This window comes from Lygodium microphyllum, chromosome 9 (assembly GCF_053477565.2).
Source record: "Lygodium microphyllum isolate KBCC chromosome 9, Lygodium_microphyllum_v1.1.10, whole genome shotgun sequence".
Classification (NCBI taxonomy): domain Eukaryota; kingdom Viridiplantae; phylum Streptophyta; class Polypodiopsida; order Schizaeales; family Lygodiaceae; genus Lygodium; species Lygodium microphyllum.
Window position 1 is genome coordinate 92,691,365 of NC_141143.1, and position 27,296 is coordinate 92,718,660.

Sequence of the window (27,296 nt, forward strand, 5' to 3'; positions counted from 1 at the left end):
CTATAACTCCATAAGGAGCACCCCGTAGCTGTACACATCACTCTTCTCTGTCAACAATCCGGTGAGAGCATATTCTGGAGCAACATACCCAAATGTTTGTTGAGATATCGAGCTCCACTCGTGATACGCCAGGGTGACTGTTGTGTATTTATGTCACCGACTTGTCAGTTGCAGACGCGGTTGGTACACCGCCCATGAATAATAGCTACATGATAGCTATCCTTATCTACTCTAGTTCGTGGCTCAGTTAGTATGCCACCTTAGTTAGTTGAGTTTGGTTTGAGACCCATATAGAGGGTTCTTCTATTTCTTTGTACTTGAGTTCTTTTGGCTTACACAACTAAGAAGAGGAAAACTGTTTTCAGCCTCCACTCTTGTGTGTCTTCCCCCATTGTGCAAGCAAGAAAGCTTCAAGCGAGACTCCTTCCTTCTCTCCCACAATCTTGACATGGTATCAGAGCCTTGTTCGTGGTAAGGAGCTCAAGAAAGCAAGCCAAGCTCGCGGTGTTCTGGTAAGAGGAGCAGTGTTGCTTTCATCTTCTGTTTTGAGAGCAGATCTCTGCAGGTAGCACAGCCGGAAAGTGCAGGAGTGCATTGTCTCAGGTTGAGACGCCCTTTGCGGTGAAGCAAGAGTGCATTGTCTCAGGTTGAGACGCCCCTTTGCGACCTTGTTTTTTTGATTTGAGGCCATTTCGGGGCCTGTTTTGGAGGCGGAAGTTTTCTGCACGCACTCAAGAAAAGGCCCGGTTTTATGTTGTGCAGCCACTGTTCTACAGGTCGGTGAATAGTTACTGTAAAAATTGCATTGTATGCTTGTGCGCAGAGACATTGGGAGTTACAGAATCATCCCTGTTGCATGTTGATGCAAAATCGTCACTAGGAAGTGACTGTGTGATCAAATACCACTTTCGCCAGTTTTGCAGATTTTCCCTTGTGAGGGTGAAGCTGTGGTTTTTGTAGTGACAGAATTTTTTGCAGTCTTCTGTAATGGCATCTGATTCTCTTTCACAGATTGTCACTGAAAAGCTTGACAAGAACAACTTCCAAGCATGGAAGTTTAGAATGACGAATTTCCTTATGGGAAAAGGATATTGGGAATTTGTTGCAGGAAATGAAGAAGAACTAGTTCTTCCTGATGTTCCCAATCAACAGCAAATGCAGGCATTTAAAGCATGGCATGAGAGAGCCAGGAAAGTTATGTATTGGCTGTCTATCAGTATTTCAGACTCTATGATTGTGCATATTCAGGATGCAAGTACGCCAAAGGAGGCATGGGATACTTTGTCAAAAATGTATAGCACAAATACGCAAGCCAGGAAAATGCAGCTCAACAAGAGTTGCACAATGTGCAAAGAGAAAATATGAGCATCAACGACTACCACATGAAGGTGAAGAAGATTGCAGATGCACTTGCTTCCATTGGGTCACCAGTGGAAGATGATGATTTAGTTTCTGTGACCTTGAATGGTCTAGGAAAGGATTATGCACAGTTTCGGACATCCATTTCAGTTCGTGAAAGATTTTCTGATTTTGAGGAGCTGATTGCTCTTCTAATTTTTGAGGAGCAAAGAAATGGTGGTGCATCTTCTTCAGGAGGAACTTCAAAAGAAGTTGTCTTCTACTCAAATGCTGGAAGAGGTAGAGGCAGAGGTAGAGGAGGCCGATATGGAGGCCGTGGTAGAAATCAGAATATGCAGCAAACTCAAGAAAACCAGTCCTATGGAGGAGGACGTGGTAACTCTAGAGGCAGGGGGAGCCAAAGAGGTCGTGGTGGATGGCAAAGAGGCCAAAATGCAAACAGTAATGTTGAATGCTACTATTGTGGTAAAATGGGCCATATGGCTAAAGACTGCTATAAAAAGCAGAATGACATCATGAATGGAAAACTGCAACAAGGAAATTATGCATCCTCTAGTAGACAAGGTGATGACAGAAATGAGCATCTGTTTATGGTGCAGCACATGAACAACTCTGTGACAAATGCAGAAGAAAGTAATGATGTATGGTATGTTGACTCAGGTGCATCAAACCACATGACAGGTCATGCAGAATGGATGGAGGATGCAAGGAAAATGGAAAAACCAAGATTTGTGGAGACTGGTGATGATACTGCACATCCTATTGTGCAGATTGGAAAAATTCCCTTGTCTATGCAGGATGGGAAAAAGAAATACCTGTCCGATGTATTTCATGTCCCGAATATCACCAAGAATCTGGTTTCTGTTGGTCAAATGGTTGAACAGGGCTTGCAGGTCAGATTTAATCCTCATGGATGCTTTGTTGAGAATATGAAAAATAAAGGTCGCTTGATAGCAAAAGGAAAGAAGAAGGGCAGAATGTTTACATTGGATGCAGACATGTCTGAATTGAGTACAGCAATGTTTGCACATGGGACCGGTGTAGTTGCAGACATTGATATCTGGCATAAACACATTGGTCATGTTAATGTACAGCGACTTAAATCAATGCAGGCCCAAAATATTGTTGCAGGTTTGTCAAAATTCAAGGTTGCAGAAATGCATAAGGTATGTGAAGCCTGTCAATTTGGAAAACAGGCAAGGAAACCATTTCCTAGACATGTTCAAGAGAGTAAGAAGCCATTGGAATTAATCCACTCTGATGTGTGAACAACTAAAGCTACATCTCTTGGAGGCTGTCATTATTTTGTCAGTTTTATTGATGACTATAGCAGAAAAGTTTGGGTGTATTTTATGAAAAAGAAAAGTGAAGTTTTTGGGCATTTCAAAACTCTTAAAGCGATGGTTGAAAAAGAAACAGGCCTACAGATAAAATGCCTAAGGTCAGATGGAGGGGGAGAGTACCTCTCAAATGAGTTTGCAAGGTTCCTGCAGGAGCATGGCATAAAGCAGCAATATTCATGCAGTCATACCCCACAACAAAATGGAATTGCAGAAAGGAAAAATAGGCATACTGGAGAGGTATCTCATGCCATGCTCAATGAAAAAGACTTGCCAGATTTTTATTGGGCTGAAGCAGTTGCTACAGCAGTCTACATAATGAACAGGACTCCGACTGCAGCAATACATGGAATGACTCCAGAGGAGAGGTATACTGGTAGGAAACCAGATATTTCTCATTTGAAAATTTTTGGTTGCATTGCCTATGTACATGTGCCAGATGAGTTGAGATCCAAGTTGGATCCAAAAGCTGAGAAGTGCATCTTTATTGGTTACTCTCTGCAGCAAAAAGGATATAGATGCTATAACCCTTCTACTCGTAAGTTTACAGTGAGCAGAGATGTTGTTTTTGATGAGATGAGTAGCTAGTATAAACCAGTAAATGTGATTGATGATGTAGATGCACAAAATGGTAATGCTGCACAGAACTCACAGCAGCAGTCACAAAATATTAGTGGACCTGGAGCGTCCTCTAGCAGTGGTTCACATTCTTCGCCATGGACAGGCAGATTGAGATCAGGAGAATCTTCTCAAAGTAATGCAGATAGTGGTATGCATGTATCACGAAAAGGAAAAGAGAAGGTTGATCAGCCCATGTTTGATGTGAATATAGGTCACTCTTATGTGGATGGTGAATCCAGTGGCTCAGAACAGAGCATTGATGATGAGTTGGGTATTCCTTCTATTGTTACACCTAGAGTAAGGAAGACCAGGGATGTTTTGAGAGCACCTGGGAGTGAACCTACTTTGCGCAGGTCTACGAGAGCTAGGTATCCTGTGGATAGGCTGAAATATGATGGATTTACAGCCACTCACTATGCATATATGGTCAAAGTGATACAGGAACCAGAACCCACTTCTTTTGAGGAAGCCATGGGAAAAGAAAAATGGGAGAAAGCCATGGATGAAGAAATGGATGCCTTGGAAGCTAATGCTACATGGGAATTGGTACCTTTGCCTAAAGGTAAAAATGCAATTGGCTGTAAGTGGGTTTATAAGGTGAAGCACAATGCAGATGGTTCTGTGAACAGATACAAGGCAAGATTAGTAGTCAAGGGGTATGCACAAACATATGGTATTGACTATGAAGAAACATTCAGTCCAGTTGCAAGGATGGCAACCGTAAGAGCGGTCATCGCTATGGCTGCATCAAAGGGATGGTCTTTACATCAGATGGATGTAAAGAATGCCTTCTTGCATGGTGATTTGCAAGAAGAGGTCTATATGGAGCAGCCACCAGGTTATGTGCATGCTGTTAATCCTGAGTTTGTTTGCAGGTTGAAGAAAGCCTTGTATGGCTTGAAGCAAGCACCTAGAGCATGGTCTGACAAGATAGGACGGTATCTTCTCACTATTGGCTTTCAGATTTCCAAGGCAGATTTCTCACTTTATGTGAGAAAAACAGAGAAATGTATTATGCTACTTGTCATTTATGTTGATGATTTGATTATGACAGGTGACAGTGATGAAGATATCCTTCATGTGAAAATGCTATTGAAGCAGAAGTTTGAGATGAAGGATTTTGGAGAGCTGCGTTATTTCTTGGGCATTGAGGTGATTAGATCACCAAGTGGGATACAGCTCTTGCAGAGGCAGTATGGATTGGACATGCTGTCCAAATATGGGATGATAGGCTGTAAGCCTATTTCAATTCCTTTGGAGCAGAATGTGAAGGTGAGCACAGATGCAGGTGAGCTTCTAGAAGACCCTACTATGTATAGACGCATAGTAGGAAGTTTGATTTATATGACTATTACCAGGCCAGATTTGAGCTATGCTGTTGGATTGGTAAGTCAGTTTATGCAGGCTCCAAGGAAACCACATTTGGATGCGGCTAGACGCATACTCAGGTATGTGAAGTCCACATTGCAGTATGGACTATTTTATGAGACTGGGGTTCAGATACAGTTGCATGGATACACTGATGCTGATTGGGCTGGTAGTATTTCTGATAGACGATCTACCAGTGGATATGTATTCTCTTTTGGGAGTGCTGCAGTCACTTGGAGCAGCAAGAAACAGCCTATAGTTGCCTTGTCGAGCACAGAGGCTGAGTACAGGGGTGCAGCAATGGCTGCATGTGAGGTAGCTTGGTTGCATAAGCTACTTTATGATATGCATCAGTCTACAGATGGGCCAATTGTCATTTATTGTGACAACATGAGCAGTATACACTTGGCAAATAACCCAGTCTATCATGCTAGAACAAAGCACATTGAGGTGCATTATCACTATGTGCGAGAGAGGGTTTTACTAGGTCTTATTGATCTAGTTTATGTCAGCGCAGAGGATCAGGTAGCTGACATATTCACGAAGGCATTGGGCGCAGAGAAGCTGCGCAAGTTCAGAGACCTGCTTGGTGTGCAGGAATTGGGATTGAGCTCGAGGGGGAGTGTTGAGATATCGAGCTCCACTCGTGATACGCTAGGGTGACCGTTGTGTATTTATGTCACCGACTTGTCAGTTGCAGACGCGGTTGGTACACCGCCCATGAATAATAGCTACATGATAGCTATCCTTATCTACTCTAGTTCGTGGCTCAGTTAGTATGCCACCTTAGTTAGTTGAGTTTGGTTTGAGACCCATATAGAGGGTTCTTCTATTTCTTTGTACTTGAGTTCTTTTGGCTTACACAACTAAGAAGAGGAAAACTGTTTTCAGCCTCCACCCTTGTGTGTCTTCCCCCATTGTGCAAGCAAGAAAGCTTCAAGCGAGACTCCTTCCTTCTCTCCCACAATCTTGACAATGTCCCCATGACTCGTGTTGTCACATGACCATTTCCAGGCCCTAACAATTTAGCAAGTCCAAAATCAGAGAGCTTTGGATTCCATTGGCTATCTATCAGGATGTTGCTTAACCTCACATCACGATGGACTACTTTAGGCTCCAACCCTTCATGCAGGTAAGCCCGTCCCTTTGCAATATCGAGAATAATTTGCATTCTGATATCCCAACTCAATGGTGGATGTTTCCCCAGCTATCCATGGAGCCACTGCTCCAAATTCCCATTGTCAATGTACTCATAAACAAGCATCTTTTGCGAGCCTTCCATACAATATCCAATCAACCGTACAAGATTCTTGTCCCTAACATGTCCTATCACCTCCACCTCTATCTTGAACTCCCTCTTAGCCTGCCCTCAATTATTTAGAAGATTTTTCAGAGCTATGTGTGTGCTATCAAGTAGTTGACCATAGTAGACAATCATGTATCCACCGTCTTCGAGCACATTAGAATCATAGAAGAAATCTGTCGCAGCCTCTAGCTCACGCATGGTGTACCAATGGCCCCATCCCAAATGGGAAACTTCTGGAAATGTCATCCCTATACCTATAGCTGGTGCAACAGCTGGAGATTCTGCTAATTGGGAATTGCTGCTAGTGCTCGAGCCTCTATCATGCGGCTGAAGGATTATAGAGCTTGCAAGGAAGAAGAAAACACGCCACTAACTAGCTAGCTCAACCATGTCTCTAATACCATGTTAGAAAACATGGACCTAGAACTAGATCGGCTATGGTGGACACAATTCAAACACATGATAATTGTTAGAATGAGGAATTGTAACTCAAGCGAATTAGGTTCCAAGATATAGTAGCTTGGACTCATAAATACAATCTTGAGTGACTCAAACTGAAAGTACCATTACATTGAAATGAGTGTCAAGTACAAGCCTTTATAGCTTTTTGGATAATACCATTGTACCTCACTATGAATATGGGATTTTGAACATCTCTTCCTAGAGCATACATCATTTGTCTATCTTCTAGACTCTTCAGGGCATACATCTAGCCTCTATGGGCCATCATCATTTGCTATTCTCAACAAGATTGGGTTCTTTGCAAGCATAATGATACTAATACTATCACAATACATGTTAACTCCACGATCGATCTAGATCCCCATATTGCATAGAAGTAGTCTCAACCATGTCTTCTCACATGTTGCCAATGTTATTCCTCTATAGTCTACTTTTGTGTAGCAACTATGGGTTGTTACTTACTAGTCCAACTCACATAGCTAAAGTAAATGAAAAAGCATAACCATTGGTGGATCTCCTATTCATAATACTTCTGGTCTACTTTGCATTTGTTTACCAAAACAATCTAGGTTGCTTAAATCCTTTCTCATAGAATAAGCAATAGCTAGCTATCTTCTTGACATACCTCAACATCTCTTTATTGCATGTAACTATGACTTGCATGGGTTTTGTATGAATTGGTTTATCACTCCATCTAAATAGCTCAAGTATGGTCTTGTTATGCGTAAGTAGATCAAGCTACTAACCATTTTCCTAAACATGGTAATATCCTCAACATACTATCCATCATCAACCATCTTTATGTATTGATCCAGTAGTGTATCAACTGACTTATATATTTTCATCCCATACTTCTCAAATATTTCCAAGGAATATTGCCTTTTCACTAATTGAATTCCATGTGGTGCAACAATCATTCAATGCCCAAAAAAAACTTCAATAATCCAAGGTCTTTGATGTCAAATTCTTTGTGTAGACCATGCTTTACTTCAACAATTTCTCTTTCGAATAGTACATATTATAATAAGATCATCAACATAAATAATAAGAACCACCATTCCACCCTCCTTGTGTCTAAGATAGAGTGAATAATTAGCCATGCTTTACTAAAGTCCTATGCTACATAGAGACTTATTGAACCTCTCACACTAAGCTCTAGGTGTTGCTTTAACCCATACAATGCCTTCCTTAGCTTGCATACATAATGCAAATAATACTTAGGATGATGCACGTACCCTTTAGGCTATTCCGTGCACACATCCTCTTCCAATGTTCCATTCAAGAAAGTATTCTTGACATCCATTTGATATAAATTCCAACCATAAATCGAAGCACAATCTAACTGTAGTCATCTTTGAAATTGAGCTAAAACTGTCCGATCCATATGTTTGTGTTGCATAACCCTTTGTAACTGATCTTTCTTTGTATCTTTCTAAAGAACCATTTGACTTTCATTTGACCTTACAAACCCACTTGCAGCCAATATCATTCTTAAGGAAACTTTGCCAAATCCCAATTCTTATTCTTAGTCAAAGCATCTATTTCCTCATCCATGGATTTCTTTCAATCTTTGCCTTCAATTGATTCTTCGAAACACTACCAATGTGATTCATCTTATGCAAGTGATGATCTCTAGTAGCAACATACTCCTCACTTTTCATTTATTACTTCTTATCAAACCATTCTACATGATGTGTCATATGGTTTTTAGCTCCTAAAGCAAAAAATGAAACATCCTCTCTAGGGGGATGTGTCATGCTACCCAAGTACATTATCCATGGCAAAAAGATGACCTATAGGTGATGAACTGACTCTAGAACCATAGCTTATGCCTCCATAACCACCTACAAAATGACTATACATTATCCTTCTATGACTTCTAGACATAGCATTCTATTTGTGATATCATTCCTTCTCAAAATGGCCAAAGTATCCACAATAATGAAACAAGCACCATCTCTATGAGGTCTCGATTGCTGTTTACCTCCATAAAAGGATATTCCCTTTACCTCTAGGCCTAAAATCTCCATGACCAAAAGAGCTATGACCCCCATGAGAAAAGTTGTCTCCACGACCATATGAAGATCCTCTAGCTCTTAATAACCTAGCAGGACCTCTTTGTTGGTAGAATACACTATCATGACAAGCATTTTTCCCACTACTAGATACAATAAGATCCAACTTAATTTCTTCCGTAAGCAAAAAGGCAACCAACTCCTCAAAACAGGCATAGAGCCACCTCTCATAGAAATTGAAGTATCAAAGGACTTGCATATAGGTCCAAGTCCATTCAAAGTAACAGAAACCAAATCATCATCATCCACATGTGCATTAATTGAAGCAAGGTCATCCACAATAAATTTTATATCTGTAACATTATTACTAATGCCTCAATTCACACACCATGCACCATGCAATCTCTACTTTAATTGTATCTTTCTTACCTCACTACAAGTGCCATACATCTTATCAATGAACTCTAAAGCATCTTTACATGTGTTAGACTTCTTAATATGCAAAATCAAGGTCTCTGAAATGCATAACCTTCTTGTTTTTACTTGTCCACTAGTCTTTTAGGGCTTCTTTTGTTCCTCCATGGGCTCGTTAGGAAGTTCAGGACATGCGTCCTCACTTGCTATGAGGTCCCATAGACTTCTCCCCCCATTAGAAAAGTTTTCCATGCAATAGGACCACACACTGTAAATATCTTTTGTCAATTTCTCATCAATAAATTGAGTTATTTATGCTATTTCTAACATTATGATAGCTACAAATTTCAAAAACACAAGCAATAGGCAATGTGCCAAACAACTATTTGAGCACATAAACAAGTCTCAAGCATCAATCACTCAAAGTTGAAACAAAAAAGTATTCAAAATGCCTAAGAAAATGCATTTAAATGAGTTTCAATGGTATGGATGTCATACATTCTTGTGCTTTGATTTATAAGCCACCCTTGTGCTTTCGGGTACAAGCAAGCCCCTTGCTTAAGCAAGCCATGAGATTAAGTAGCACCCCCCTCCCCCCAACATAAACAGATGTCTCCATTTGATACAATAAGTGATACAAACCATTAGTATCATTGATGATTTTCAGCCTTTGATAGCTTTCGAGTGCATTCAATCTAATAATAATGTCTCCAAATCTGAGCTCCAATAGCCAGTAGGGAGAATATGGACTAAAAGAGGGCCCTTTAGCTTAAGATTTAATGAATTTTATAATGATAAGAGATTTGAGGTGGACCAATAGGAAAGGGGTGGTGTGTACAATTTATCCACTCTCCTTTCCCCTTGTCCCTACTAATCATAGGCTTGTTCCCCTATGTTCCCTTCTACCCCCTCCCCCAATTTTACCACACCATGTCAAGTGGGTCCCACTAGGCACCCAAAAAGCTGACTCAAAAGTAAAAACTTTATGCCCCCTCTAAAAAATGGCTCCCCCCCCCCCCCCCCCCCCAAGCTCCCCCCCCAAAAAAACCCTTCTTATGATACATATAGTTAAAAAATGCATTTTTGGGGTGTCTTTCTGCATGACATGCTTCCACATTGGTCATTCTCTTACCTCCATTCTACAAATATTCTCAGCTTTCTATGCTCCAAGCTTCTTTTAGCCATAGCCACATAGCCCCTACCTTCTCTTAGCCAGAGCCACATTGTACCCATACTATCTCTTTCTTCCATGCTCATTCTCTTATATTCGTTCCACAAATCTTCTCATATTTCTATCCTCACATACCCATAGCCACAAATATTTCTTTTGAGCATAGCCATATTCACACATCCCCATATTCTCCTAGCCATAGTAACCTATCACCCAATGTCTCTCTTCCTTCCATGGTAATTTTATTTCTTCCATTCCACAAGATTTCTAATCTTTTTGTGCTCACATAGCCATCGTCACACAACCCTCCTTACTTTCATTACCATTCCAATGGCATCTACATGTCAGCAAAGATAGCCTCATCATTCCATATTTGTTGTCTATGTACACAATACAAAGGATGACCATGGATAATGAAAAGGAGCATTGTTCAATAAGGATTCATGGGTCTACATGCAACCTTCAGCAATAGGGCCTCATCAAGTTCATCTCATTATAGTGTACTACAAAATCATTGGAAGGACAGAGTGCTTGGGTTTTGAGAGACTCAAGATGGTGGTCTAGTTGCATCAATTCAACATGTATATGGTGTGAAGGACTTGAAGCTACCTCCTAGGACTACTTGACATCTTTTCCCCTCAAATTGTAAGTCACTACTTTTATGTTCTTAACTTCTCATACGTTTTTGACGTTTTTACTTCTTCTCTTTTATCAAACATTTTCCCTTTGAATCTTGTTGAGGATCAGCCTTTGGGAAGCTTGTTTGGGACATACAAAGCTCGGCATGTGAATGTGGGTGATACAATGATGATTGGAAAGTCATTGCAATATTTTTTACACTGCAAGGTTTTATTTTATAAGTTCATGTATATAGTGCCTACATCAATCGATTCGTATGGTTCTCTTGATTTACTTCCTTGTCCACTCTCAATTCTTTGGAATGGCCCGTTTTGGATGGGTGGAAGCTTTAGATATTAAAAGTGAATATCATACATGATATTCATACCTCATTGAGATTTAGGAGAGCTTCAAGATTTTTTTGTATATATCTTTAAAAGCACTAATGCACATGAATGTCCCTCCATGTTCATTTGTAAGGACATAATTGAGGACTTTCTTAATTTCAATTTTTAAGAAGGATGGAATGAGGTGGATGGGGTACACAAACATGACATCTTTTCATGTAGAGTGGTGGTTTCTAGTGTTACCTTTTATTACTTGATTGCATGTTCATCCTTGTACATGTGCTTCTATTACCGATGTTAGATGAAGAAAGCACACCAATGGATTTTCTTTGGAATATAGTCTTTCAAATATATACAATTTTTTCTTTCAAATGGAAAAAATAATGGAGAAGAATTACATGTTATTGAGTGCTTTGCAATAAATTAGAATTTATGTACAAAATGATGTATAAAAAAATAATGATGAATAAATCATGGGCTAACATTCTATATTTTGAATTGTTTTGTGATTTTATTTTTAAAACTTTTTTTAACTCTATAAAAAATTTAACGGATTATTTAAAACTAAAACTTTAAGTGCATGGCCTGTAAATACCATTCACTTGGTGTCATTTTCACTTTTCAACTCTCCAACCACTTCTCCTCTCCCAAGAAACCCTTGCATTTTCTTCTTACACTCCTTCCATGATGGATCACACTCTTAATAACTTCATTCAATTCCTTTAGGGCATGAAATCCACCAAGAGATCAGATCTTTACAAGATCCTTTGTCTCAAGATCAAATGCTATGATACGGTACTGTAGCATGGTCCAAATGTGCAATACCCTATCGATTAGTACATGAACATATACTCATAAGAGTATACCATCAGGTTAGAGGATTATGATGAGGGATGGGTGCCATGTAATCTCTTGAAGTACACCAATGGCACGAAGATATTTTGAAAATGACTAGGTTTTTTCTGCAGAAGTCTTACCCTTGCCTACTTCAAGCACCTCACTCCTCGAGACATGAAAAGGAATACAACTTTGATTAGCATGGCACTAACTACCTCTCATGGATTGTCACTTTTCTTTTGTTACTCAATGAAGGTGAGGACCCCCCTATAATCATAGTGGATGCTGATGAGCATATGGGAGGCTTATCGAAGGATGTTTCTAATCCAAAGATCCAAAGCCTTCACTAGTGAATGATGCTAGAGAGGAAGCAGAAGTTGCAGAAGAGGTAAAAGATCTAGATATTATGGTTGATAGTACTATAGCTGTTATGGATAGCACCTTAGAAGGTGGCTCAAGTGAGCAAGGGGCCACACCCTCTACCATTGATGCCGACTATAATATAAATAGCATGAGAAAAATCTTCATTGACAACAAAGAATTTGTGTCTCCCCATGATGTGGTGAAAATTTTTAGAGTGAGGAAGGATGACAATGTTGGCAAAATCGCCAATGACTTCCCCCTTGTGTTTGATGATTTACCTACGGAGTACAACAACCTAAAGCTATAAGACATAGACTATGCATTCATAGCTCTTGGAGATGTTGTGGATTTAGTGGAGCATGCCATAATAATTAGCACCTAAGAGTTTGAGGTAGTGTAGACTAGCTTGGTGGTAGGGTAGGTGCCCTTGGAAGAGCAGTAAGTCCCCTTGATCGATGAGTCCAAGTCAAGTGCATAATTTACCAAACTCTTAGGGGTTGCTGTCGATGTCGAGAAAGAAGTAAGTGTATCAATAGTTTGTTCAAACACTTTATTTTACTACGTATATTATTTTGAGCTAACTTCATGTCAATGTAGGCCGTGCTCAACATCGATGATTTTGCAAGTCATCAAAAGGGCCGGGGAGAATTTGGAAAGGGTACCTCAATAAGGCACTATATTGGCTTGATCCCCATTAGTGACATAGACATTTTCCATACCACCTTCACCCTAGATGGATCACGTTGTTGGATGGACATGGGGAAGGACATGGAGATGATGAGATCTCTTTGCCTTGCTATGGTGCAAAAGTAAAAACTTATCCTTGGTGTGGTAGTAGATGTCATCATATAGGTTGCTTGTTGTAGGCCATGAGGTGGATTAGAAGATAAGAAAATACAAGCATGAAATAGGAAATGAATTCAAAAATATCTATTTATATGAAATGTAGTATTAGGGTTTAAGGGGGGTTCGCATGTGATTTTACAAACATGCCCATTTTGACACTTTTCTTCACCTTATAATGTGCCATGTTGCATGTGTATTCAGTGTAGATGTGTTTCACCACTTTTTCTTATTCTGTGCATGGATTTTTTGCTTGAGAGATTTAGATAATGCAATAGTCTTAGCATTATTCAATGTGATGGAGAGATCGAAGGTGCATCTATAAAACCAATCGAACATTTCTACAAGGTACCTTTTCTTGACACAACCACTTTCATGACAAGCGTTCTTGAAATATGCACCACTAGCTTGGTAATTAGACTTTTTCATACCTTGGGTGCTCCACATTTTCAAAGATCCTATTTCTCCAAAAATTATGACCATGAGTACATAATATATGCTACAATGGTATGGAGCATTGACATTAGTTTTGGAGTGTCAATGTATCTAAATTAAAGAACATGAAAGTAATTGAGTTGAAGGTATACCATGTAGTGGGTGATGTTAGTTTCTCCCTTGCATTGACAACTAGCTTTGTAAAATCGTTGACCAATGTATAAAATTTAACTTGAGTGGAGCAATATATTGATGGTTTTAGCATTATATACACTAGCTTATCAAAAGAATGCTTTGCTTGGGTATTCTTAAGACTAGGGTCTATTTCCAAATCTGTATTGCATTTGCATAAATCTTTCCATAGTGCATATTTTAACTTTGATGGCTTGCCAGTCATATTACTCAGGAATCTCTTTGCCTTCATTCCACTCATTCATATTTTTTGTGCTACATCATAAATTAGGCATGATGTTTTCTGGTCCTTTTTAATCTTTACATTGCCTCCATGTACATCTCATGAATTTAATAGCTCCTAGAATTTCTTAATAGCTACTCTGCATTTGGAAGGAGGCTTCATTATGTATACATAATTGATATGCAACTTCAATAACTTGTTAAATATGCACATGAGGCAATGAAAAGTACAAAAATGGATATTCTCAATGTTAATTAGAAATATGGATTTCCAATTCTTGTCAAAGACGTGACCTATTTGGTGGTGCCTTTCTATTGCAAGCCAATGGCACTCCTCCCTTCCATGCACCATTATCTACAGCCTTAAAATAATTGTTTGTTTTCATTCAAAATGGACAAGGCAATGATGCTCATGCCTTTGTGTCACAATTGAACATTCACTTTAGAGTCTTGAGATCATCACACAAGTACTAATTAACGTTAACTTCTCTGACTCTTTTCATGTAGAGCTTCTTACCACTTGTTTGCTTGGAAATTATATCTAGATATGAAGTACATTGGAAGATCCAAGAGAGAACATTATGGGTATCCTTGGGTACTTTGGATGTTACTAGCCATGAAATTTTGTTTTCTGTCTACACACTATATGGTTAGACAAGCATGCTATCTTTTGCATAGGCCATGGTGTACTTCATCAATGTAAGGCCCACCCTCTCCAACTTGTATCATCCCTTTACAATTAAGCTTGATAACAAACTCCATAGTTGAAACAAAACTTGGAAATCATAGTTGGTACGAACTTAGGAGAAACGAGTTTACTATAGTAAATCCATAATGTTAGATTAGGACAACGTGGATATCTTTTGAGCATTGCACCTTGTAGAAACGAGCCATGGCACATTGCAACTTAACCATTTCAATAAAAATGTTGTTGAAGTTATCATAGTCATAAGAAATCTTTCTAGCTTTAGTTTCTCCGCTTACATTTTTCCATTCATAAAAAACTACTCTCATATTGAATCATCAATGTATATATTTCGTGCTCATCATATAGCTCTCAGTCAAAATGGACAAGGCAAAATCATGTACTTTATTTTGCTACGATCCAATGCAATTTCTATCATACCATATATGGCCTCATAGCCTTGCTGACAAGACTTAGTTGTGTTGCATGCTATTTGAACTTCTTCCATAGATAAACTATTAAGAACATCTGTAAGAACCTCTTTCAAAGCAGCAAACTAGAGGGCTCGATATTGAGGGTCTCTCAAAATTTCAATTAGATACTTGTGTTTTAAGAATGCCTTTGGAATCTCCATTTGCTAACCCTCAACTTGGCCTCTAGCATCATCAAAAAAATTCCTAAGAAAAAATAGATTAAAGTAGATTCAAATTGTCTCTCAATTGAAAATGACAAATCTTCATGCTTGCACATGTCTTTTTTGTGCTCCACCATTCAACGATAGTGATGACATTGGAACTATTCGATATTTTCTTTCCTTATAACCCATGGGAGTTTGCTTGCACCTTTGCAACTTTGCTTCTTCAATGTTCTTATCCTTCTCCATATGCTCCAAAAGCAATTTTAATGAAGCATTCTCCTCTTCCAACGTTGAATTCTTTTCCTTTTTGTTGCCATGTCTTGTCCCTTGTCTTTATACTGTTTCAATTCTTCTTCAAGCTTCTACACTTTCTAATCTTGTAGGGCTTTCTTTAGCACATTTAAAGAACCTTAGGATTGTAACAAAGATTGATGAGTGCTATATAATATTGATTGATAATATTGATGCATATGAATATTTCCATCTAAGCATTTACAATAGCCTAGTAGAGTATTTTCACCATCGTCGACAAAAGTGAGCAATGAAGAAGTGGAATTGAAATGTGGATTTAGCCTAGTGCTAGGATCAGTAGGATATAAGGAACCATCTACCCAAAGATCAATATTTTTCTTTCCCTCTAAACAATATTGTAAAGTAGTTGTTGCATCTAGCCCCCACGCTTGCTATAAGGGTAATTTGCAATAGCATACTTTTCATCTACATGAATATGCAAATCCATCTTTCTCTTATGATTTCTTATGTTCCTAAGTGGTTTCATTAGAGAAAGAAAGAAAATCGAGTAGATTAAGTTTTAATGGGATAATACTAATTTGGAAGGGCTAGAGAAAAAAAAAGATTATGAAAAATTCTTAGATGCATATATAATATTCTTAGGCACCATTAGACATGGAAAAGACCATGTTTTGAGAAGGAAGAGAAAATTCACTTTTTGGGGTTCAAATTAGTCATCCCTGCTAATGTGACAATTAGGAGAAGTAGTGGAGTATAAAGAAGATATGTAACTAACTTTGCAAGGTCCCACAAATCACATCTGTTAGGTATTAAAACAATATGAGCTGATTTTGAGGGTTGTCAATACAAAAAAGTGTGTAGAAAATGAGTATTTCAACTTGCAATATGATTGGGTGCCTTTTGAGAAAAATAAACCTATTTTTTGTGAACATTTTTAAAAATTCATTTTTTGGGACAAATAAATTTGGGTTGCTGATGTGACACTCTCAAAGAGTGCTTGCCCCTTCTTGGAGGGTGAATTGATTTAGAGGGCCTTTAATGCAAAAAAGTATACAGAAAATGAGCATTTCATCTTGTAATATGATTGGGTATCCTTTAAGAAAAAAATCCATTTTTTGTGAAAATCTTTAAAAATTCATTTTTTTGGGGAAAATTCAAATCTAATTTGCCAATGTGACACTTTTGGAAGAGTGGTGGTCCTAACTTGGGGAATGAAAAGGGATAGTCACCAAGGTGAAAAGAAAGGGAGACCCCCCTCCTTTCTAGGTACGATTTACCACAAAAAGTGGGTAGAGCCTACGAATGTAGGAGGGCCAAGGAAAAAAAGGGCATGCAATGATGACCATTGAAGAGGGACTAGTCCAAGATTAAGAATTCCTAATCAACTTTTTATGAGGCCCTTTTTGAGTCCATATTTCCCCTAATGCTTTCAATTAGTACACTTGATTTGAGTGGATTGGATGAAGATTTGTACATGATTTCATGGCAAACAGCAAGCTTTGAACTTGATCTACGCCTCGATTTATCACACTTCTCAATTTGATTCTTCACTCCCACACTTTTGCTCTGATACTAACTAAAAGAATTAAATTTAGATGCACAAGAGAAGGAAGATGGCACAAGATATGGAGGCTCAAACCAACTTCTTCTTCTTCATCTTCATTCTCCTCTTCTCACAATACACACAATGAGTATCTCCCAAAGCAGAAAGATACTTTGACTATAGGACACTTTGTATACAACCTCTTTTCCTTTTTCATACAACCATAGGATATGACTTAACCCATATTATATTTCTCAACACACAATAGTGAGCTTGGCTCTCTAAAAAAAGCATAGCAGTCTTTGAAAAATTACAAGTGCCCAAAAATCATCTTGACATTTAATACATCCTTAGAATAGCTTCCAATAGTTGCACTTTTTTCTTCCTACTTTTGCTAAATTCTCATGAGAAATTTAGCAATTATTGCTTGGGGATTTCACGTGATTTGAAGACTCGCTAAGTCCATGTTTAGCCAGCAAAATAACTGGTTGTTGGATGGATTATGTTTATTTGCCATGTTATTCATCCAAGGTCTAATGTTTGCAAGTTTGTGCATTCTCAACTTTTTACCCTTTCGTGCTTAGCTTGTGAGAATTTCTCACTATAACAATCTATGAGATAAAGGAAGAATACATGTAGGCTTGAATAATGTTTTGAGAGAACCTAGATCAACTCATGGTTTTCTCTAGCCATTGAAAGACCACTTTTAATGGGTTTATGGCCAATGAAGCACAAGTGGGGTTGCTAGTTGTGTGACACATATCTAATGAAGGTGGTGAGGTGGAGGGAAGAGAGCACTCTAGATTGTCCCAATGGGAGCAAAGCCTACACATCATGCATGCATAATTACTACTCACTATGTAGAGCACAAGAAGTTGTGTAAAAGATTTCATCTCAATGAAACAAAGGAGGGCTTAAACCTTATATTTCAAAATATTCAAGCATATTTAGAGGCAACCAAATATTTAGAGCAAATAGTTCTACCACATGGAATGCTAGCTAAGTTGATGAGAGGTTAGGATTCATCATTGCTAAAATTTCAAGGGTTCAATAGGCCTTGCTTGCACAAGAGAAGAAAAATAGCTAGTGTAACTAGACCTAATGAAGGGAGTAGCTAGATGCCTAATTTAGCTACATCAATCAATCTAAGTAAAATAAAGGGAAATTTTAAAGGATATTGATCAATGAGGAAGAGACTACACCAAAACAACCTTACAAGGCCAATGATTAGTTGCAATATGCAAAGATGGAAAAAGGGTCACTATTGATTGAAAGATAGAAGATCTATTTTGGGCCATTTGAAAAATCCACAAGGGGGGTTGCATTAAGTGTTTGGGGCAGACACTAGACAAAAATTGTGTGCAATAGATAATCTCCAACAATGGTGTTGTAATGTTAGCACTTTTTTCCTTAGCCACACAAAACATCATTACCATTGCCCAATATCTTTTGCAATACCATGTGTATGCATACATGAAATGTGGACTCCAACATCATTACCATTGCCCAATATCTTTTGCAACACCATGTGTATGCATACATGAAATGTGGACTCCAACATCATGTAAGAAGGAATGTCTCCTACACAAGAAGAGGTTGTCCCTTATATAGTAGGAAGCTTCAAGCTTGAGTCATCCAAGTCCAAAAGAAGCCAACCAAAGAATTGCATTGCATTTATGAATGACAACAAGGGGCAAGAGAATGCGTGTTTTGTTGCCACGTGGCCTATATCTTAAGGCTTTCAAAGGTGACATGGAAGAAAGTATGTGTGAAACTTACCCTTGATGCATACATAATATAGGAAAGGGTTGCGATGAAAGATGAACATGAATTGTGTGTGATTGAAAGGAAGGGTAGCATCTTGGCTAGAGGTTCACAACATGAAGTCGCACTAAATGACACACCATATGTACTTTTTCAAAATTTTAGGAAAGAGTAGGGGTAGAAAACCACATTTGTCATGAAATCGTATTTAATTTGTGTTAAGAATGCTTGCTTTTTTACAAGTTTTGGGTTCACCTATCAACACATTTTGAGGAACCTAGAATTAAGTCTCACACTCATAAAGGAGAGAACAAGTTGATGTAGCTCAATAGGACCATGCCCACAAGATTGTGCACACCTAAATATTTGGATACACAATGTACACAAGACTATGTGTATACCTAAACATTTTGATACATAAAGTGTTGTTGATGTAAACATTTGAATATTTTTGACTCTTCACAATTATGGAAATAGTCACTTTTTCTAAATTATTGTCTAACACATTGTTTGTTTTCCCTTTTAGCAACTAATAGTGTTGGTTTTTTATTGTGTATTGCATTGTATATCGGTTTTTTGTTGTACTTTAGCTTAGTAGATCTCAATTGATTGAGACACACACACACACACACACACACACACACAGAACTTTGTTGTCTTTAAATTGATTAAGAAACTTTATTGTCACTGCAGATTGAGAATAGAGAATTAGAGACATAAAATTTTACTAAATGTATGACCTAGATATCGACATTTACATTAACAACATTGATCTAGGTACTCATTTCTCTATTTTGGCAAAGTTCAATATAAGCACAACAACTACACTAATAGAGATATTTCTTGTCTTGTTATCATGAAAGCACTATGACACACTACTTTACCAGCACCAATAATACTATTTTTCATATATTTTACCTGGGGAGTCTACCTTATAGAACATGTAAGATACCACGTGAGTTCAAAAGAAAGGGTATGTTTATCATATTGAATTATAGTTTTCTAAAAACAGAAGGGGCTTATAAATGTGCTCAATGTAAATTCACATTATGGGTCATTTTATTCCAAATTTCTCAGAGGCACAATGGGGGGGCAATGTGAAGGGGGTATGCCCAAGATGTGTCTATTTGAGAGCCCCAAATAAAAGCTCTGCCTCCTTTACCACCACTCTCTGTCTTGGTATACAAAGTGTTGGTTTAATTTCAAATCACTAGCATGTTTGTTTGGGATCTCCCTACTTCATAAGAAGCCTATGCCTCTTTCAACATCCACTGCTAGCTATTAGTTTATACCTTTCTCATTCAAACCAAAAGCATATGGTCTATTTAAAATAATAATAATGCTTTCTCTTTGTAAACTCCTCAATAGCAACCCTCAAATAGCGAGCAAAGAGCATTGTACCTTCCTTCCACAAAAAGACAAAATAAAAAGCTATGCCTACAAAATCCTACCATATGGTTTTGTTGAAATAGGCCTCACTTTTACCAATGACTAGGTGCTTTCTCTTCTAGTCACCTTATCATCCTTTATATGCTAAGACCACTTGCTTCAACCTATGAGGATACACCCTCCTCCGTGATCTCTCTATAAGGATCAAATCAAAGATTGAGATCCAATATCCTCCTCATAGCCATAGATGATTTTAGTGCCTATATGTCGCTAAACGGCTATACTTTTATTTTTTCAGATTTTTTTTGAAACTCAAGTAGGTTGAATTATAACTCCAAAATTTTTTATTCGCCAACATTTCTAAGGTATATAGAGATTTTGAAGGCTCTTTCGCCATTCATGCAAAACAAATATTGAAAGAAATATATTAAATTCGCCACATGTACATATGTACTCATACACATAGTACATACATAGATGCATGTCACATACTACTTATCCTTGCTCCTTCTTTACATACTCATACACATGACTCTCACACACCTCTCCGCCATACATATACACAATTCTTAGAACCAAAAGGTTTGAAGTACTCATGGACCATGGTCCAATAACTTGAGCTAGTCAGATCTTTGAAGCATGCATCTTGAAAGTTGCAAAGTAAGACAGAGCTCTACCTAAAACCCATAAATGCTAAGAGACATTTGCAAATGGGGGTTAGTTGAAAAAAGACCCTATGTTGCAAGCACGTATGTATGGCTTGTGCCTCTTCCAATAGTCTTTCTCTCCCTGAAATGAGCAAGTGCGAGTAATTTTCACGCACGAATGTATGGCATGTATTTTTAAAGCTTGGATCACGCTATTTGAATGGTCTCCGCACAGCTTTTTGATCATGAATAAGAACTTGTGGGAGTGAGCCTATATCTAGTCCTACAAAATGAAGTAAGAAATGAAAAAAATAGCTAATCACACCATTTAGCAACATGTGTATATAGGAAAAAAGATGCAATTCACTGGCTTACAAAAAGAATCTCTAAATCATGACTATGTCAAAACTGGTGCCATGTGTGTCAACACCTTAGCCATGTATTCCAAGGAAAGTATGATAATTTATTATATTGTTTTCTTGCTTCACTTTGTTGTATATTATAATCTAAGCCATACTCTCTATGGATGTTGCAGCATTGGGTAGTCTTAGGGTTCTTTATTTACAGGAAGATATGGTGTTATTTATTTGCATGAAGTCATTTATCTAGCTAAGAATGGTCTTAGCAAGAGTGCACCAAAGGAAGAGTACACCAAAAATGTCGAATGGAAATCCTATACTAAAGGCAACAACAACAATGTGGTTTTTTCTTTTGTTGCTTCCTATTTTCCAACCCTAGTGAAAAACAGTGTTTTGGTAGGTCTTCCATAGGGATACATAGCCACATATGTAGCCACCCAACATGTTATCATGCTATTTGGTAGTGGCAGATGTTGGTTAAGAGTGGATTTCCATGGTTCATATCCTATTGTTTGTTGTGGTGACAATTAGGTTTGCTTGAGCATAGCCATGAATCTAGCATTTCATGCTTGCATAAAGCACATTGGTGTCATTGCTCTCACGAGCTAGACCACCAGGCTTGTAGATCTCTTGTTTCAAGTGTTTTGAGCAATTTGGTTATGGCTATCTCTCACCAGCCATTGCACCTCTTCAAACGAGTGTAGTGAACTCAATGATTTACCTTATTTTTGTCTATTTGTTGAAGGCTCGTCAATAGCAAGGTTGAATGGATCTGCAATCGAATCCACAATATAGCAAGGTACCAATTTGTTTACTATGTGGGCTGTTAAGCACCCAAAGTACACAGAGTTGACAAGGTTAATCCAATCACCATCATCTTTTTGTATGCAATTTTAGGTTACTAGATATTCCATAGTTCGGAGCGATAAAGTTTTGGGTGCATCAAGGGCACATACTTTGGTGGAGGAGAGGACACTGATGAAAATTGGCTGATAATAGCCACTACTGGCAAATCTAATTGATTAAAGATTCAAGGTGTGGATGTCTTACCTATGCAACTAGTAGTTGGTCTAAGAGCAAGGACTTTCAATTTGATGCTCTATCTTGGGAGTCAAGAAGAAGAATCAATTTGTTCTATGCAGTGGGCTATCATCTATCACATGATGGATGTAGGAGTAAGGATGAGCAAAGCTATAATACAGTAATTGATGAATATTTTTGGGTCTAGTTAGGTGTGCTTTGAGCTTAGCTATACCAAAATTGTTATTTCTAAAGCAAGTGGCAGCTTTAGGGGAGAAAACTATATTCTACACTTGTTTATCATTAAAATAAATGTTTCTTTAGGGTAGGTCTTCCTACTGGAATGCTGGAATTTTTGGGGTCTAGTTGGGCATGCTTTGAGCTTAGCTACACCAGAATTGTCATTCCCAAAGCAAGTGATATCTTGTGGGGGAGAAAACTATATTGTGAACTTGTTTATCATTAAAGAAACAGTTTGTGGACAGTAGATATTCATGCTAGAATGCTGGAGTTGACTATGCTGGCAATCTTCTTCCAGATTAAGTGATACCCCTAGCTAGTGCAATAAAACAAATGTATTTCGTATAAGGATGCTTCGATATTCTTTCTTGGTCTGGTCTATTTCAACAGACTGAAGATGGACGAGTGTGTAGAGTGTGCAATAGGACTGGAGGCTTAAGTGGGATGTTTCGATATTCTTTCTTGGTCTGGTCTATTTCAACTGACTAAAGATGGACAAGTGTGTAGAGTGTGCAACAGGATTGGAGACTTTAAGCACAAGCAAAAGGCTATACCAATCTGCCTTAGGTTTAAGAGGAGTTGAGAAGAAGTATCCTGGTGAAAGTGATACAGCAAGAGTTGTATGTATAGTGAAAAAATCATAACTCAATTTGCTACATTTTGGATCTCTTATGGCAACATATGGATTGGATAAGGTGGTTGTGTGAGCTATTAAATTGAGCTTTCCAAGCATAGATCTTCCAAGGTAGACAGGGGCTCTGTTTATGACAGCTTGTAGGATGCATTATCTACAAATATAAGGAGGCAATAGAAGAAAAGAAAGATATCCAATGGAAGTAAAAATTGGGGGTTCTCAAAAGTCTTGTTGCCTCAGAATTTTTCCATTTAAGTTTAAATATTGTTTAAAAATAAAAACAAATTAAGATGTTTGGTTACTTTGGCAAAAAAGGTTTTGGAAAACTGTGCACACATTGGGTTACAAATGAGCTAGACAAATCATCCACTTTATTCTCAAGAAAATTAAGATATTGCAAGTATTGCAAGGCCCAGGGTAACTGAGGGGGCTTGCTAAAGGCACAGCCAACTGAGCGGGATATTAGAAGCTCAATAAGAAGCCAAGATAGGTGTATGCATAATTGACAAGACCTTAGAGAGATCGCTGTAAGGTCGAGACAAGTGTCAACTCAGATTTTTCCCCAAATATAAAGGTCAAATTTTTGCCATAGCATAGTCAAACGTGGGGTAGCAATGGCATCCAATGTAATCCCCAAATGGCATAAGTGCTTCAATACATAGAGTTGCCCAAGTGACAGGCTGGAAGCAATGACCAACAGTAGAAATCTCTATATAAACTGACATATGTCAACCCAACATGAAGTTCAAAGCATATCCAAGCCTTATCATAACATCCAACATCATAGCCATGTCCACAATAAGCGTCAATGAAGCACGTGACATGAATTAGTGGTTGTTGTCCTTGTGAGTAACTAGTATGTTGCTCTGCTTTGAACAATGATATCTGTGTAAGACTGAGCCAAATATGGGCTCCGATCAGTCCCAAAAGCATGGAAAAACTTTACCATAACATCCTATCATCAAGGAAATTGTATATGGGAGGCAATGGCATCATTATATGAGCTCCAAACATGGAGAAGTGTATTGCTTCTGATAGGTTTTAGCAAGGTAACTGTTGTATACAACAACGTATTGAAGTATAGGAGCATATAATGCCAGAAGCCCAAGGCTCAATGCCCAAGAGTACTAACCAATGCTTAAAGGTTTCACAAACTATAAGTGATGAGAAGGAGCTGCAATTTATAACCTGGAGGATCAATTGAATAGCAGGCACAAATTTCTTAGCTCACTCTGACTGAAGCAGGTCATAGCATATGCTGAAGAGTAGGGAGGGCACAAGGGAGGGCCAATGTGGACTCCAAACAAGCCTTCGAGTGAAGAAAAAGAGTTCGAGCATCACAAATGTCTACCAAAGCAATTGCAGAATTCTCTTGTACTATCCAATGATTAGGTGCCAACAACTTGAGAACACGTTGAGTTGCTGCTATGTTGGATGGTCATAGGGATGCTCAAGAAGGCTTCAAAGTAGCCTCAACAATGGCCTAAAGCAATGCCAAACAAGTTCAGGAGTGGGGAGGGTAAACACAGTGTATTGGATTGAAGCCATGGCTACCATGAAACCTCTGTTGTAGATATTTGAAAGCTAGCTGAGAGAAGGTCGAGTCGAGCTCCGCAATCTTACTCTGATACCAATTGAAGGGAGGGTGCCCTGAAGTGGAAGCTTTAAAAAAGTTGTCCTATAGGACCACCCTGTAGAAAACTACTCATATCTTTTGAACCATAACTCAGATTGCCAAGCTTTAAAAAGAAAAAATGTAGCCCGCTCGTGATCTACAACTTATTTGAAGACACCAGGACCAAATTCCGAAGATTTCAGCCCCTAAAATTTTCTGCGTAACCTATAACTATTCATTACAACATGTAGTCCTAGCTAGACATCGACCTTTGCGACTCTGTACCTTCTACATACGAACTCGAATGCTAGTACACCAGGGTTGTTCTACTCAAATTTTAGTATGCATCATGGCACGTCTTTTTATCCATTTGTTATTTTGAAAGCAATACTTTGAAAGATTCTTCCATCTCCATCCATACTAGAATACTTACTGCCAAGATTTCTTCCATAAGGGGCATCCCCTCATTTAATTGATGCTCTGCATATGCATCCAATTTTATTCCGCTTCTTGTTTCCAAAAATGGTAGAAATGTTTGCTGAAATATGTTTGTGATTTTGTTTTCATAGTCATTACAATTGTCAAAGAGTTGTGCACGTGCAGGCTTGTCATGAAAAGTTGAAACTGAAATTCGGAGTTACGTTCTTTCTTCACTGACCATACAAGATTGAAGCATGATTTTGCATCCCATACTTCTTATGATCTATCACCATAGCATGATTTTGTTGTCCATACAAGAGTGAAGCATGCCAATGGAGTGGAGTTCTGAGCAAAAGTGGTAAGTTGGTTAGCAGGGATGCAAGCAGCACAACTAGCATGCAAGGAACTATGTGTTATGTTGCTCCTGAGTATGTTGGGAATGGAGCACTTTCAAAGAGAAATGACATCTCCAGTTTTGAGTTCATGTGCTAGTTATTTTGTCATGTAGACGCCCTGTTCAGGTGGCAGTGTCACCTATGAAGGAGTTTGAGAGGGCTAACCTTATATCTTGGGCTTGGACCTTATCTCAGTCAAGAAAGCTCCTTGATGTGATGGATGAAATGCTTCACAGAGACTTTGATCAAAGAGTAGGCCATTTTATGCATAAGTATAGCTTTGTTATGCTTGCAATGGGTGGCGGCCACTATAGAGCTTAGAGAGCGAGGGGATTGAGACACGTAGTGGCTGTTAGCAGCAGAGAGAGTGAAAGAGTAGCGAGTGAGCACGATTTGTGGGTACAATGATGAATGTGTACCTCTTTAGGTTTTTAGATAGATACATATATATATATATGAAAGTACAAGTGCTAAGGGTGTGTTCACACCTGAGCACATTTAAAAGGCACAAGGGCCTTTATTCCCAACAGCCATAAGGCCTTTTGAACTGCATATCTACTGCTATGAATACCTTATTGCCAACCATGTTGACCGTCATGTTAGTCTCAAACATCTCTATCAAAGCATATGTCACATGCAATAATTTACGTCCATCAGATGCAGTCTTATCTTATCTAGAAAACTGTCCTACAAGTCCACCCTGCAGAAAACTGCTCATATCTTTTGAACCATAACTCCGATCACTAAGATTTAAAAAGAAAAAATGTAGCCCCGATTGTGATGTACAATTTGCTGAAGACATTGGGATCAAATTCTGAAGCTTTCAGCCCCTAACATTTTCTGTGCAACCTACAATTGTTCATTATAACATGTTGTCCCAGCGAGATATCGACCTTCCCGACTTTATATCTCTTGCATACGAACATGGGTGTCAACCAAAATTTGTAGGACCCTTCCCAAGGTATCAAAGCCCATTTTGGATACATCAGTCACTATTAATCCTCACCCAATTAAAATAGTTTTACACATCTTTAGTTTAGCTATGTCTATCCACTATAGTCTCCAACAACCATATTGCCCTCCTGGGTCAAACATTCACTAGATAGTTGACCAATAAGGCATAAATACATGCAAGACATCCCCTTCGGCTTTAAATAACTTTTATATCATGCGGAATATGCCAAGATCAAGGATCCACGTCATTAGTCCACTTAATCTGTTTAGGTCGCTTTCTTTGTATCTCAAATGATGGTATCCTCTGTAGTAACGTGCATCAATGTCTCTCTTGTATTTTCTATTATCTATTTATCCTTAACATTATCCACATTATCTTTCTTAGTATCGTTCATTCCTTCGAACTCTGTAGCATCTACATCTTCAGTCTTCATATATGCATCATCAAACTCTGTAGCATCCACATCCACAAACTCTGTGTCATATTCAAGCTTGGCCTCGCATATTTTGATCCATCTCTTCTCTCGCATATTTCAATCCTTTTTTCCTATCCTTGGTACCTTCATGTTAGTCTCAAACATCTCTATCAAATCATATGTCACATGCAATAATTTACATCCATTAGATACAGTCTTATATTATCTAGAAAACTGTCCTACAAGACCACCCTGCAGAAAACTGCTTATGTCTTTTGAACCATAACTCCGATCACTAAGCTTTAAAAAGAGGTAAATGAAGGAATTTCTTTAGAGGCATGGGAGTTCAAAATTGTGGCACTCCATTACATGGGATGCACTACAAGATATAGGCCTTATATTGACGTTAAAAG

General features: G+C 38.4%; 1 pseudogene; it reads right to left on the reverse strand.

Annotated features, from left to right (window-relative positions):
• On the reverse strand, positions 1-26,997 carry LOC148031299 (putative serine/threonine-protein kinase At1g01540 pseudogene; annotated as a pseudogene).
• Between the last annotated feature and the right edge of the window lie 299 nt (positions 26,998-27,296).